Raw genomic sequence first — 16,953 nt, 5'->3', positions numbered from 1 at the left:
TATTCTACCATTTCTGTAGTACCTAGTAAAATACATTCAGGTCATTCCTCTCAACTGCATCTCATTATGAAAAATGTTCTTCATTTTGAGTCTTACAGTTCTGCATTACACATTGTTCCACATTGGGAAAATCTTGGACACATTCATTTTTAGGCCTTTCACCTTCATTGTTTTATAGCCATGGCATTTAATACTGAATTAGAATAATTCATCATAATAGCTGGTGAGTGTGCAACACAGTTATTAACCATGTTGTTAGCTCCCTAATTGGGATTGTTAGCAAGAGTTTAATAATTATTTCTCATTTGGCCCGTTTAAATGACATAGCAAGTAGTAGCATTCCAGACTTGGGAAAGAGAATGTTAAGAGCTATGATATAAGCATCCACTTGTCCCTACTTAACATAGAATTGATGTTAATTCTACTGTAAGATGCATGCTAATTGGTTGCCATTAACCCTTGCCAATAAACTACTCTTCATAAATTCAGTAGTGTTTCCTCCTGTCAATCACTCCCTCTAACAACCATCTTAATCTCCCATAGACATAGCAAAGAAAAACTCTCCACAAACACTTGACCATGAAGAAGTATCATGACCTCCCAGTGAATGATAAATCCCTGTCTTTTGAATTCCCCATGTAAACATGACATCAATGACATCAACTGATGCAAAGCTGGCACAACCCTACCCCCACACACACACACACATGGCCATTAAAAAATATTGCTCCCTTTACTCAACTATCACTTAAAATTTCATTAACACTCTCAGGTTAGATACTTAAATGCTCATTGGGTGTGAGAAATTACTGACACCAGACAGCACTTCCCTTCCATCCTACCCCCTGCAGCTTAACCTTTATTTCTATTTTATATCACAGCATCAACCAGCGGCCTTATGCAACCTCTTGAGGCCAGACACCCAGACACAATATTCCCATTTTCAATGGCTTGCCACTTTGTGGCCTGTGGTACAGATAAAACTACCTTGCCAAGGAGTACCTCACTTACCCCAACACCTACCCCACTTACCTATTCCTCCCAGTGGTTGCACCTAGTCTTCTCCACTAAAGAGCTGCATCTATAACTTAGTATGGGAGAGGAGCATAGACAGCCGAGTTTTCTTATGTGTTTCATCATGACCAAATATTCAATGAATAATTCCTGGGAACTGCGTGGCATGTGTCTTTATTTTTGCACTGAACCAACCAGACTATTTCCCAAATGTGAAAGTGAGCACATACACAAATTTTTTTTTTGAGTAATTACATAAATCTATGGATCGCATCCTCACATTCTACCATTTCTACTAATCTACAGTGAAATAGTGTCATGGTGTTAGGTCATTTAAAGCAAGTTAAGACATATTACTTCAACCTGCAGTGAAAGAGTGTCATGGCATTGGGTTACTTAAACCAAGATAAAGCATATTTCTTCATGGTGCATACCTCAACTGCTAACCTGTGAACCTATGTCTTAACACCATTTTAAATTATATATATTTTTAATGTCTCCAGGATAATCATTTCCAAACAGATTTGCCTAATTTCCTCATTACTTACTCTGCCTTTATATCAATATCCACACCCTATCATTCCCAGCCTGCTGAAGGAGGGCAGAAGTACTGTGCATTTACTTCCTGTCTGCAATTTCCATGGCAGAATGGTTGAGACTAAAACCCATCTCTGTCAAACACAGAGACACACCTTCTTTGAACTGCCAAGCCAAACTTAAAGCCTCATGTTTAGTTGCCTCAACCTTTAACTTATTCCTATACTTTCATTCTCACCCTCAACCACCAAAATCATTTAGGAACACATGGTCCACGTAACTCCCCCCCCCCCCCAAGCCTTCCTCATCAGCCAACTACTGCCTCCTCAATTCCAACTACCAAGGGTCTACATACCTCCTCCATAAAGGAAGCTCTGACTAATGTTAAAGATTATCCACTACCCCATTACCCAATGCCACCTTTGGTCACTTCAGCCCTGGCAAGAGAAATTGTTCCTTCACAATTACCCAAACCAACAGACCAAAAATTCCATTTTCCCTGCCTTAAATATTCCTTCCTGCTGTAATCCTCCTCATCCTAATTATATCATATCCTGCCTTCCAACGCCTTTCTCTTTCCTCGCTTTTGACTCCCTAAGCAACTCCATCCCTCCAGCTAACTAACTGACTAAACTTATTACCACATATCTTCTTCAGTCTCACCTTTCCCCAGTCAAGTGAGCATGAACAAAGACTTCTGCCCATGGCAAAGCCTATGTCAGTAACACACATTCTAGCAAAGGTTCAGGTGGAGTGTTATGATGGGAATTAAAGACTGATATGAGGCCTGCAATTACATATTTGATCATAACACCAATACTGTAGATTGTGTAACTGTGACAATAAAGACACCTCTGGATGAAATACAGGAAAGAACATCATACTATCTTGGGAACTGAGTTTACCAGAAACAGCCCACAATGATTATTGATTTTGCTTTAGTATGGAGATTACTTACAAAGTATGTTCAGGTAAAGCAATTACTACAAATGATAAACAAACCTACATAGGACAGAACCTACCGGATATTGCTTGGGTTCCTAAAGATAAAATTGTTACTTCTGTCATGTTTTGCCACCTTTAATATACAGTAGCTGTGTGGTTATAAAGTTGCCCACAATACCCATGCAACTTTATAAAACAGTGCTGGTCTTGCACTCCCACACCTTTGGTAGTGCCAGCTTGCATCTGGGGCAACTGCCCCCTTTACCTCACCCTAGATATAGCTCTATTTTTATATTGCCATTTAAGCTATGTTATGCATTTCCTGTTTTCTTTACTTTTACCAGGCTTTTTCTAAGAAATGGTGCTCATGGATCACTCCACTGATTTGCTGAAAGTGAATAAAAATAAATAAATAAATAAATAAATAAATAAATAAATAAATAAAAGAATAAATACTTATACCAGTAGCATATGAGCTCGTTCCTCTTTTTGACATGTTAAATCTGTTATGCTAGTATAAATATGTAGACCTCTTTGGGAACAATAGTTTCCTACTAGATCTGTCATCCTGTGAGATCTGTCCAGCATTACTCAATAATTTACTTAGAGTACATCCACAACAAATCTTACCATAGCTTCTTTTACTTTGACCATTAAAATGTTTATGCATTAAATGCTTGTCATATTCTATTATCTTACCTACAGATTCTAGATCACATATATGATAATATACAGCACAAAAAACATTTGTCCACTCTATGACCCAGGCACGGCAGTCACAAGATAGCTGCTATATATATGTGGGGATTGAGGCTGCTCAACCATCTTTTGATGGCAGCCAGCATCCTGTACAGTGTGCTTCTTGCACACCAGTGATCTGGGGTGAGTAGTTGGTTAGCATTTAATTAACTCAGAAGTTTTAAGTATAAGAGAAATATACCTCACACTGGTGCTGGTAATGAGTGTCCCTTGTGATGCTCATTGAAGCCTATATTGATACAGTATTTTATTGGTCTTCTCTCATACAGGTAACTACCACAGAAAATGTTTTTTTAAGTTGCAATCATAGTTTTTTTTAACCAGTTTGATAGCTTGTCTCAATTTTTTTCAGTTAAATATATTTCCTTTTCTCTTCACTATATTTGAGAGCTTTACCATTTAGTCAATGATAAAGCTAAACTATGTTGAGTAAATACATTTTTGTAGGGTCAAACTCGATAATAATCAGCATATTTTAAATCTCAACATACAATTATTCAGTACCAGCCATATCTCACATAAAATATTTCATCTGATGGTCACATCAGCATCAGTGGTCAGACCCTCTTAGAAGGCAGTCTCCCATCCAATATGATTTAGCCACAGCTTGGGAGGGGATGTGTTTTGACTGTGTTCCTGCCTCTTTTCACATTCAATAAACTAATAAATCATGAATGCATTGTTTTTCATGTTTCCTCACAGTTACATAATGCAATAGTGAGTTGTTGTATCTTTCGGCTTTTCCCGGTTAGGGGTCACCACAGCGGAACTCCGGTCCGCTAATGATTGGCAGTAGATTTTTACGTACCGAGCTGCCAGCCCTGAAGCACAACCTTCAGTGAAGGTATGCCCATTCACGCATGTCTCCACACAGAAGACGCTTTAGCTGAGAATGGAACAGGACAATGTCTTACTGTGAGGCGACAATGCTACCGCAGCACCACCACCGTATTATTAGTTATTCTGCCTGTATTATTCTGCAAAAGAAAGTGATCAGATAAGAATTAACAATTCTTAATGCCAGAGCATAGTAGTCAGGTGCTTCATTTATTAGGGCCCCTTGTTGCCATCTTCAGCCTTAGCTATTGCTGTCAACAGTAATTATTTTCAAGTGCTTTCACAAGGCTACACTACAATTCCCTAAAATACCTAGTGTCACAGCTAAAATGTTTCACCCTCCCTATTCAGTTTCTCTGGGCATATTGTATCCATGGCATCCAATGGGGGTTAATGATAAAGATTAATTTATGAGCTAAACGAGAAAAGCAAGGGGGGGGGGTTATCAGCATCCATGTTGATTGTTAGTAGGACCATCACATTTTCAGTGTTATAATATTATTTTAAAATGATAATAAAATAAAAATAAATAAAAAAAAAATAATATATTAATCAGAAGTATGGGAAATAACATTTGCAGAGAGCATTATGGCAACCACTCAAGAGTTTGGGGTTGGGGTGGACAGAGTAACATGGATTTTTAGCACATTTGCTATCCAGTGGGTTGTTATTAAAATATAAGTAATAAAATAAAATGAACAAATGAAAATAATAATACAGGATTTTAAATGGATGTCCTATACCCAGTCAAACAGACATTATGTCAACACCTGCTTAGTTGACACCATTTGGTCAATGCAGACAGATGACTGACAGATGTGCAAGACTGACAAAACATGGTTAGGGGATTAGTCCATTTCCCCCAGGATTGTGCAATGTCAGAGTTACTACATATAATTATATAATTAGTGGGAGTATGTGGAGCATTTGTAGAACATGCTGATATTTGTTAATTCAGCATTTTGATATCAATCTCCTGGGTGTAGGCATTGTGTCCATTCAATTGGTTGTAAGAAACTCATATCAATATATATATATATATATATATATATATATATATATATATATATATATATATACACACACACACACACACACACACACACACACACACACACACAGAGTTAAATAAACTGTAGGAAAAATAATATAAGAATGAAAGAAATGGGGCATTCTCGATCAATTGGTTACCTTATATACATCACTATTTGCGGAAGTAAACTTTATTTGAAAGAGTAGGGGGAAGTTTATTCATATCATATGGCCTACTCAACATACATTTTTTAATACCCACTTTCTGTCACCATTTCCAACCTAGCACCCCACTGCCACACATCCACATGAGATCTATCAGCTATCCTCTAACCCCCCCCCCCCAGACTACTCCAGTATTGCTGGGTCTGTCATGGATCAAGCGGGGCCTAAAGGTCCAAGAAACATCAGTGCAACATTGAGCATCATACTGCTTTCAACAACACAGAAGAAATCATCCTCTGTACCTTATCAAAAGCATCCTCAATATAATCATTGTCATCCCCCAATAATCTGTACAGCCCAGTTTTGTCCATCTTAATGACTTTCAAATTACACTTAAGAAGCTTGATATCACTTTAACTATGACACTTACTCTGCAGGGCTTGTCTACATTTGGTTACTTTACACATCTGTTCAAGACTGGCAGGGCATCTGAACTGGGTTTACAAGGTTAGTCTGTTGAGGTTATTAAAAATAAAAACGGGGTTGATAGTCATTCAGCTCCTACTTGAAATATAGTTGTTAATGTCATAGTCTGTGTCTTACAGTAATGTGTATGTTTCTCTCTCTCTCTCTCTCTATATATATATATATATATATATATATATATATATATGGATCTAGGACTATTGAATGAAAGTTCAATAGTCTGAATCCACAGTCACCGAACACACTTTAATGAAAGCGCTTTCACCAAAAAAGCGCTTTCGTTAAAGTGTGTTAAAAAAAACATTAAATTTATGTTTTTGCAGGAGTGCAAGACCCTCGTGCCCCCCACCCCCCTACTTAAATATTCTCACCCCGAGGTCGCACTACAGTGGGGAAAAGGGAATTTTCCCTTATCCGTACTGTAGAACGACCTCCACAACAGGCATACTTATGCGAAAGTGCTTCTTCGGTGAAAAGCACTTTTGTGCAAGCATGCCTAGCCAAATCTGTTTCGGTGATGTTGCCATTCAGGGATCTGTACGGATCCTATATATATCTATATATATATATATATATATATATATATATATATATATATATATATATATATATATATATATATTATAAATAGATATAGATAGTGAGTGATATATAGATAGATAAATGATGAAAATGATGTGTGTAAATGATGGAGATGCACACCAGCATTTTATTTTTTTTGCAGTTATTTGTCAAGTTTTCAGTTATTTCAACTGTTCAGGGGGATATTTAGTGGATGGTGTAATGTCCTTCCTCTAGGTCAGTAATAAAGAAGTTTCAATCCTCACCATGGACACCGGTGAAGAACGTTCACTTGGAACAAGACAGATGCATACAGTATTTCTACATTTAGCTCTCTGCACCAAGCACAATACCTCTTAAGAGCACACAAGGAACACACTCTCCACTTGGGGCTGAGTTTCCCTCTTTTTCACCAGGCCCCAAATAAGACCCCACACTGACCACAGCTGTAGAGTTGACTCCTCAGATGAGTGTTTCAAGCCAAGTCCTCCACCATCCTTTCTGTGAAGCCAGTGCTCTGTGTCCCTGCTCCAGGTAGCTGACACACACTCTCTTTGAGATTTTATTTTCACCTACACACACACACACAAACACACACACACACACACACACACACACACACACACACACACACACACACACACACATACACATAGAGCTTTGCTAAGACATGTCATAGCTTTTGAAAGCAAGAAAACCATTTCAAAACTCAAAACTTCAAGCTTTCCAGGGATGCAGTTAGTTCACCCTAAGGACAATGCAGTGGGATTCCAATATATATATATATATATATATATATATATATATATATATATATATGTATATAATTCTTTACAAAACTCCAGATAGCTATGCTACCATATGTTACACATTCACTGTTCTACTTCTGGCAAGGCTGGCAATACCTCACATCATACTTCACCTCACAGTAGTCCCACAGACTAGCCAGCAGGTCTGACATGGAATTGGCACCTCTGACAGTCAGTATTTCTCTCAGGAAACGTACCCTGCTGAAAATCAATAACAAAGCATTTGCCACTTTCTCTGTCTGTATGGAGGACAGAGCCCCCATCTCAGGGTGGTATCATAATCTACTGCCACCGGGATATACTTCTTTCCTGTGGAACTTGGCATATGCAGAGGCCCCACAATATCCATAGCTACCCTCTGAAATGGTTCTTCAATCACAAAGGCATCAAATCAAAGGAGCTTTGACCTTGTCTCCTGCCCTGTCTACTTTTTGACACTGCTCACAGGTCCTGCAGAACCTTGTTACATCCCTTGCAATCCCAGGCCAATAAATGTTCTGCATAATATGTCTCTTGGTATGCATTATGCCCATATGACCTACAAAAAGGAATACCATGAGCTGTGGCTGGAAGTGCCAGATGGTAGGCTCTGGGCACTACCAACTGCTATACTACCTCACCCTCTAGCACTCCCTCAGAGGTCCACTCTCTATATAGTAAACCTTTGTTCCAGTATAAAGACTCCCCTTTTCCTTGAAAATCAGGTGCCTCCCTAGCTAACTCCCCCAAGCCTCCTAGTGTAGGGTCTGAGAGTTGAGCCTGTTTCAACTCTACCTTTGTGATCCTTCCTAGCTCTCCTTCCACAGGAAGTCTGGTATCTTCTGACAGCAGTGCCACACTGTCAGCCTGGGTACTACCAATAACCTCTACCCTTGCAGTCACTCTGTCCAAGGGAACATCAGTACCTACCAGCAGCTGTGACTCACCTTCAGTTTCACTGCTACATGAAAACTTCCTCACTGAAATAGCCACATGACCTGTCCCTTCTCCAGGTGTGGGGTCTGTCTGGTTCTCCCCCAGGCTACCAGACCCACATGCTTGTCTCCAAACCCGACTGTGTGTCACTGCATGCATACAGGGTACTGCATTATCAAAACCACTCCCTATCAAGACATCTGCAGGGGTATCTTCAAACACACCTATTTGCTTGCTTCCTTTTCCACCCGTCCAATCAGGGTGAACCCTGGCCAAAGGTAATTGGAATGGTGTCCCTCTTCATGCACTGACTGGAGTGGACTGCTCAATCACATACTGCTCTTATTTAACCATTGCAGTCTTCACAATGGTTATATCAGAGGCTGTGTCTCTTTTAGCAGTGGTCTGTCTTCCATCCACTAAGATAGGATACAAACTCTGGAGGTGGTTTGGTACCACTGTTGCCTCCAGATAACTTACAACTGGCATTCTCTTATTCCCACTTGCTGTCTCCTTCATATTTTGTTGCCCACCTTGCTTCCATGGACACCTGTATGCTACATGGACTCTGATTATATTTAAACCATCTAAACCTTGATCCTGGCCATATACTTGAACAAGTGACTTTCCCTTTTACTGGTGGACTCTTTTGGTGTAGTTTAAGCTATCCACCGTGGGTTTCTTTATATCCATGTGCAGCACTGAGTATCCCCCTCTTGTGCAGTGATACCCTGCTTGCTAAATAGAGATCAACTTTTCTTCCCAGCTCATCTGCAGAGTTACCCGCCGTTTCTGCCAAACAGATTCCCATGTCCTCAGGCAAAGTGCTAAGGGTTTTTTCCCTCACCAAAAGGTCAACTGGGCTTTCAAAAGTGGTGACCTGACATCCACTCACCCATCTATGAAAATAAGTGCTTAATTCAGCAATATAGTCACATACACTTTCATCTGCCTTACATCTATGCTCACAAAACTTTTTCTCTGTAAGCTTCAGGTGTTAAGTTAAAGCATTCCATTAAATATTGTTTTTCTTCATCATAGTTTAAACAATCAGTATTAGACAATTTAGAAACAGCAGTTACAGCTTTATCATGAAGAAAGGGGGTCAGGAAACATACCCAGAGCCCTTAGTCAACATTATACTGTTTACATACTCTTTCAAATACATGAATAAAACTATGAAAATTATCACCTTTTGTAAACTGTGGAAGAAATTTACCGACCTTTATTGCTTCTGGTGTTTATTTATTCCCTTCCTCATTACCTCCATGACCCTGATGAAGAGTCAGAATCTCCTTGTATTGTTGGCACAGTTTCTCATTTTTGTTTTTTTTGGCCTTTAAATGCCTCAGTGTCTCTGCTGATTCTAATTCCATGTGCTTTGCCTGTTGCAGTATCTCATTTTCTTCAACCTCCAAATGCTGCAGTCTCTCTGCTGATTCCAGTTCTATCTGTTTTGCCTGATGCAAGCTATCTGCTGATTCTGATTCCAACTGTTTGGCCTCCAGTTCAAGTCTCTTTAACTCCAGGTGGGTTTTTAAGTCCTCTGAGGAAAAGGAGAATTGTCTTGTTTTTGAGGGCTGCAAATCCACATCACCAGATGGTTTATCCTCCTGGTTGCTGGTCTGGGCTAGAGCTATGACTATGGCTGAAATAATTTCTTCTTTAGTCATATTGGCATACACCATTCCTGTGGCTTTACACACCTTGGCTAACTGGTTCTTTGTCAGCTTGCCATAATCCTCTGCTGACATCTTTGCCTGTGTTCCCTGACTAAACTAAACTTACAAAAAATAAATAAAACTGTGGAGAAAATGAAACTCTGTATGTTTACCTTGTGGATACTGAGAGCACACACACCTTAAGTGACAACTGCTTACAGGCTACAAAAGTTCAATTAATATCCACACCACTTCTCACCAATTTGTGACATTTCTCCTCTGGGTCAGTAATCAAGGAGTCTCAATCCTCACCATGGATACCAGGGAGGGATGTTCACTTGGAACAAAAATAGATACATACAGTTTTTCCAGATGCAGCTCTCTGCAACAAGCACAGTTTCCCTTAAGACCACACAGGGAACACACTCCCATCTTGGGGCTGTGTTTCCCTCTTTCTCACCAGGCCCCAAATAAGACCCCACACTGTCTTCAGCTCTAGAGTTGAGTCCTCAGCCAAGTGTGCCAACATCATCTCTGTGTGTTTGGCCACTGCAGCAAGGCTTTCAGGAGTGGCCATAGTGTCACCAAGTAAATATAAGTACTCTCAAAAGTTAAAACATTCTCTAAAAGATCAATCACAATGAAAATTTTAAGCATATTTAATAACAAATAATAACATGAAATGAAAATAATAAATATCTATTTACAATAAACACCATAGTTTCAATTACAGGAAATATTAAATATTAAAAATAATACAGATGTATAGATTCACACAGATACAGAAAAACAGTACTTAATCTCACTATATTTTTCTGACAGATCTAAAGAACTACAATTCCACGGTTACTTATTAAAACAAGGCAAGTTAAAGTGAGTGAGTGATCCTTTTTTGTCAGATTTCAAAAAAAATAAAAGATTGCCCTGAGACTTCTATCTCATATAGTATTAAAACATAATTTCAGTGCTGGATTACAGAATGATATCACATATATCTGGTTGATTCTGGTTCCCACACTACCCCCTTTACTAGAAACTGAACCAGAATCTATCACCTATGTGTTAGCATAGACACACACACACACACACACACACACACACACACACACACACACACACACACACACACACACACACACACACACACACACACACACACACACACACACACACACACACACACACACACACACACACACACAGCTTTGCTAAGATGCATTATAGCATCTGGAAGCTATAAAACCATTTCAAAACTTCCACCCTTCCAAGGTAGCAATACGTTCACCCCTAAGGGCAATACAGAGGATTCCTAGTCCTGGTTTTCACAGACATTTTGACTCTGGCTGCAATTAAAACTTTAATATAACAAAAACACACCTGGTGAATTAAGGTTGGGGAAATCCAAAATAGCAGCATGAAACAACAAGAGTTAAACCAACCAAACACAGCCGATAAAATAAATCATTTTAATTCAGTGGTAAGCACTTTTGTGCATTCACTATGCACTTCTTTAGACCACATAATGAATACAATCAAAAAGTATACTTAATAGTATAAACATTCAATCAATAAAACAATAAATGACACTGAAAACAATTGAAAAATCCACTTAATGAGGGAGAGAACAAGCCTTTAATACTGGCTTTAAATGTATATTACTGCACAAGCCGGGGGGGGGGGGGGGGGGCTCTATGTGTTAAAAAAAAGTGGTTATCCTTTTCATCTTTGAAATTTCCACTCTATTTAGAATGTCTCCCCTCCTTCAATAAGATATAAACAACTGCAATGCAAAACAGCTAAAACTATGATATCTATGCATTTCTATATGTTTATATAATGCACTTGTACAATTGTGATTATGTATATAGCCCATATGTTCTAAAATATGGTATTTGAGATTAGGGATATAGTGGGATATTAGGGATATGGTGGGCCCCGACCCTGCTTTTTGTTTCAAGAACTGTAAGTCATTGAAGAGACAGTCATGTTATCATTATAATAATGATAGGTTGCGAAATAATCCTCAATTGGATAGGCTAGGCACTTATCAATGTAGAACATGTAGACATACTTCTGATAAAACAATTCATGTCCATCCAATCACAAAGTACAGGTTTGTCCCTAAATTTTATGTGGATTGCACTAGTTCTAATCTTGTGTATTTGGCTCATTGCAATGAATGTGTATCACCTTAAACTGGGAAAACCAATCGCTCTCTCAAAAAGCATATTTTAGAGCATATGGGCTATATACATAATCACAATTGTATAAGTGCATTATATAAACCTATATAAACTCATAGAGATCATAGTTATAGCTTTTTTGTATTGCAATTATTTATATCTGATTTAAGATGAGGAGACATTGTGAAAAGAGTGGAAATAGCAGATATGAAATGGATAACTACTTTTTTAGTATGTAGACCCCCTGGCTTGAACGGTAATATACCTTCAAAGCCAATATTAAAGGCTTGTGCTCTCCCTCATTAAGTATTTTTTAATTGATTTCAGTGTCATTAATTGTTTTATTGATTGAATGGTTATACTATTTAACCAGACTTTTTGATTTTATTCATTACATGGTCTGAAAAGTGCATAGTGAATGCACGAAAGTGCTTACCACTGGATAAAAAAGTTGTATTTATCAGCTGTGTTTGGTTGGTTTATCTCTGTTGTTTCATTGCTGATATTTTGGATTTCACCTACCTTAATTCACCAGGTCTGTTTTTGTTTGATGATGGATTTCTTGTTTGACTTTGACCTGGTGAAGCATTGCTGAGAGTTTGGACGTTGAACTGCAAAATAACCCTGTTGGAATAGATACAACTAAGATGAATGATCATTTTTCAAGGCTGTTGAAAGTGAGTGGAAATCCGCTACTTGAATTGAAGTTGACTGATGATAATTCTGCAAATAATGTGCTTCCTTCTGATATGGAGAACATTTTATCAGTTTTGAAGGTAACAGAAAATAAACTTTATAAAACTAAGAGACTTCAATGGCAATGGCTTCATTTGGAAGCCTGTTTGCACTGTAGGGTAATTCCCAGGGGATTTTGTATATTTAAAATGCTGACTCATGTTGAAATATAAAAAAATAAAACCAGACAAACTGCAATTCACCAACGGCGACAGAGATGACAGAACATCAAATTTATTACCAAAAATATTAGCGCTTCTGCTGTTCTGTCATCCCGGTTGCCATTCATGTTGAAACATATCCGGAATTGTTACGGAGGTGGCAAGCACTTAATATAGAACTTAGTTTTAATTGTTTGCATTTGCTCAATTACTTTTTTTAAACCAATTGAGATTGATCTTATGCGTGAGGCCAAGGACCTCTTAAAGGAGACTGGAGCTAAGTATACTACTGCCACCTATGCCTTGAAATTAGAAGATGTTTTCAGCAATGTGTTTATCTACGAAAGTAAACTTAAACAGCAGAAACTTGGGAAATTAGAAAGAGATTACTGTGATTTTAAGAAGGGCCATATTTTTGTATGACCATGTACATTAATGAATGGTTCTACACAGGATGGTGAAGGAGTCGTCAATATTCATGAGGGGGGTTGGTTTGCATATGCCTAATACCTCTACTGCAACTTTGGTTAATACAAGAGCTATAGGTGCTGCTTCTGAAGATTTGGGTAGCAAAACAGCTACTACGGTTACTGCTGAGGTGTCGTGTGTACAGACAAATCCTAAAGAACCTGTAAAAGCCATAAAGAATTGGGAGCATGGTGTAAAGAATTTTCTCCCCAGACAATTATGTTATCATTATAATAATAATATGTTGAGCAATAATCATCCATCACATAAGCTAGGTAGTTATCAATATAGAGCATGTAAACATATTTCTGATAAAAAAGATTTATGTGTATCCGGTGACAACATACATGTTTGCCTGTAAATTTTATGCAGATTGTACTAGTTCTAATCTTGTGTGTTTGGCTCATTGCAATGGATGTGTATCGTTTTACATTGGGAAAGCCAATTGCTCTCTCAAAGAATGTATTTTAGAGCATATGGGCTATATACACAATCACAACTGTATGAGTGCATTATATAAATATTTACAAACGCATAGATATAGTTTTAGCTTTTTTGTATTGCAGTTGTTTGTATCTGATTTAAGCGGCAGAGACATTGTGAATAGAGTATAAATAGCAGAGATGAAATGGAGAACTACTTTTTTAGCACATAGACCCCTGGCTTAAATGGCAATATACCCTTAAAACCAGTATTAAAGGCTTGTGCTCTCCCTCATTAAGTGGATTTTTAATTGTTTTAAGTGTCATTAATTGTTTATTGATTAAATGCTTATACTATTTAAGTACACATTTTGATTTTATTCATTACATGGTCTGAAGAAGTGTATAGAGAATGCATGAAAGTGCTTACTGCAAATAAGAAAGAATTTATTTTATCGGCTGTGTTTGGTTGATTTATCTCTGTTGTTTCATTGTGACCAGAATAGTAAATTACAATCTTTATGGCCTAAACCAGGTAATTTAATTTAATTTCAGACTGTTTTTTGAAGTTAGCTGGATTGAGATTAACTTCTTCTCTTTCAGTAACCTCTATTGCAAAATATCCATTTCAACAGTGACAATACAGTTTGACATATGGGTTTAATTCTTTTCTGTCTAGCAAGACCCACTGTTGGCACATTTTTTAACACAAGCAGCTTTACAAATACATTTTCAACACAAGCACCTGTACAACACAGTTTGATATGCAAATGACATATAATTCTTTACAAATCTCCTGCTAGCTATGCTGACATATGTTACATATCTACTGCCCTACATTTCCTAGCATAGCTGGCAATAGCTCACATCATCACAGATGAGTGTTACAAGCCATCAAAGTTAAATTACTTCAGGTTGAGTGGTCTTTACCAACAGTGGTTTTCAACAACAGAAAGCAAGGAGGAATAGGCCATTAAACAGACTGGTGGGTGGTCATTCAATGGTCTTAAAACCCCTTTAAACCCTCCTTTGCTTTCTTGTACCATTTAAAATCAAAGAGGTGGGGCATAGGGTTATAGTAAAGTAGTTTGCCGTGGCCAGTTTGGCTAAGGGGGTATGTTTATACACCACTCCTCTACAAGAACAGGCAACCAGGAAGGCTACATGCCATGACACTTGGAAATATGTGTTTGAAGGGTGACTTTAAGGTTCAAAGTTGCATGTTATTGGCTGCTGTTACAATTTGTATATTTACAGTATAAACTGTGGACTCAATAAAGATGAACATTTATGTAAAGTTATTTTATTAATAAACTTCATTGTCACAACTGCAGCAGATATTTCGTTCTTTTCTTGGGAGCTGGGTATCAGACAGGCACAGTTTTGAGGCACACATCCATTTGTACACCATGTGACCCAGGTATGGAAGAAATGAGGCATTGGGTTTGTGACTGTTTAACTGTCTTTTGATGGCAGATAGTGTACCCCTTCCTCCTTCCAAATCTCCACCATGCAGTGAAAGGGTGGCTGTAAGCCATGTTTTATACCTTCCCTACTTCTTGCTTTCCTGTACTAGTTCAAAATCAAAGATGTGTGACATGGGGTTATGGAGCTGCAGTTTGCAACAGCTGGTTTGACTGAGGGTGGTGGTCATAGCACTGGCTGAAGAGGTGATTTTAATTTCCAGAGTTGTGTGTTATTGGTTGCTGCTACAATTTATATATTTTGAGTATAAGTTGTGGGCACAGTAAAAAGAAACATTTATGCAATGTTATTTAATTAATAAAGTTAATGGTCACAACTGCAGCAGGCATTGGGTTCTTTAACTGGGAGCTGAATATTGGACAAAAAACTTTGACTTATGTTGATGCAGAATATTAATATATCTAGGAAAAACATACGCAAATTAATTATTGATTGCAAAGTGCAATACATCAACAACTGAAACATGAGGCCAGGCCACACTGAGGGACATGGGTTAAAACCTTATGCTTAAAGAACAATGACCTGGTATATGGTTTGATAACTAGCGTGGTAAGGGACATCAATATTTTAGGATGTTGGTGATATTAGGCATTTTCAGCTGTATAACTAAATCAGTATTTAAAGCACTGAAAAGGAAAAATAATTATAATTACACTATACATATGAAGTCTAACATCCTAAATTGAAAAACAAAACTGAGTACAGCAAGAATGTTTTTTTTTTGTTTGTTTGTTTAGTATTTTTGCATTTTAAAGTTGAATTCTCTTGGATTTCTTCAGGTTTTTATACTATTTTCATAATGATCCCTCATGTATTTTGCAGCTGCTTACCTTGATAGCTCCACTATTTATTTTAATAAATGATCTTTAAAAACAATTGGTTTCATACATTTCATATAAAACAATAAAATTCTTAGTTTTCTTCCCACATTTGAGTCAGTTCATTTTTTTTCTTAAAATGCAATACTAAGTAATTCAGCACTGACAGTCGAGTGTGATAAGCAAAAGGCATGACTGACGTGTAGCATTTCTTCTCTGGCTGCATCCATTCATTCATGTAATGATACTATCCCAGCAATCGCATGCTTTTCAGTGAACTTAACTTACCTCTGTGTCCTGTAATCAGTGCTTTGTGAAACAGTTTCTTATTTTGCTGTCAATTCCAGCACTGTGTTATAAGTCATAAAATAAATGCATGAGATGCGGCAACAGCTGAGGCTGAGAGCTAAAATACTGATAGAAATTTGACAGCATTTCTCTTCATGGGTTTTCAGGAATAGTTATTCTCTCAGATCAATAAGCAAATCCTATCACTTAAAAATTCTTATACTTGCCAATTTACCACTAGTAAATAATGAAAATGAAGGTGATCTTCAGCTTCAAGAATATATGTCACTATGTGAATAAAAAATTTTAGTACTATGCCATTTACAATAACTTTTCCTAATCTGTTTGGCAGGATGGCCACTGTACATTTCAGAAGCAATGAAATACAGTTTTACGCTCCTGCCATTTTTAAGAAAGATATGGCTAATTTCAATGTTCAGAGTATCCCAGGCTACAGCTGAGATTCATATTTCATTGAGCAGGTATGCTGCTCATTTGACGGGAAGTTGTACTCTGCAGACCAACAAGATTAATCATATGCACAACAACAAGGCTATATGTGCTTCAATGCAGCCTTTCCTGCTTCAGGTTGATACACAGTAGTTTACCACCCTCACGATGGTACTGAACAGTGCACATTTAGCATTACCCAAGAGAGTAGATTAGTCAGTT

Source organism: Protopterus annectens, chromosome 1.part0 (genome assembly GCF_019279795.1).
Source record: "Protopterus annectens isolate FY-2018-M chromosome 1.part0, PAN1.0, whole genome shotgun sequence".
NCBI lineage: Eukaryota > Metazoa > Chordata > Ceratodontiformes > Protopteridae > Protopterus > Protopterus annectens.
This window is presented reverse-complemented; position numbering follows the sequence as displayed.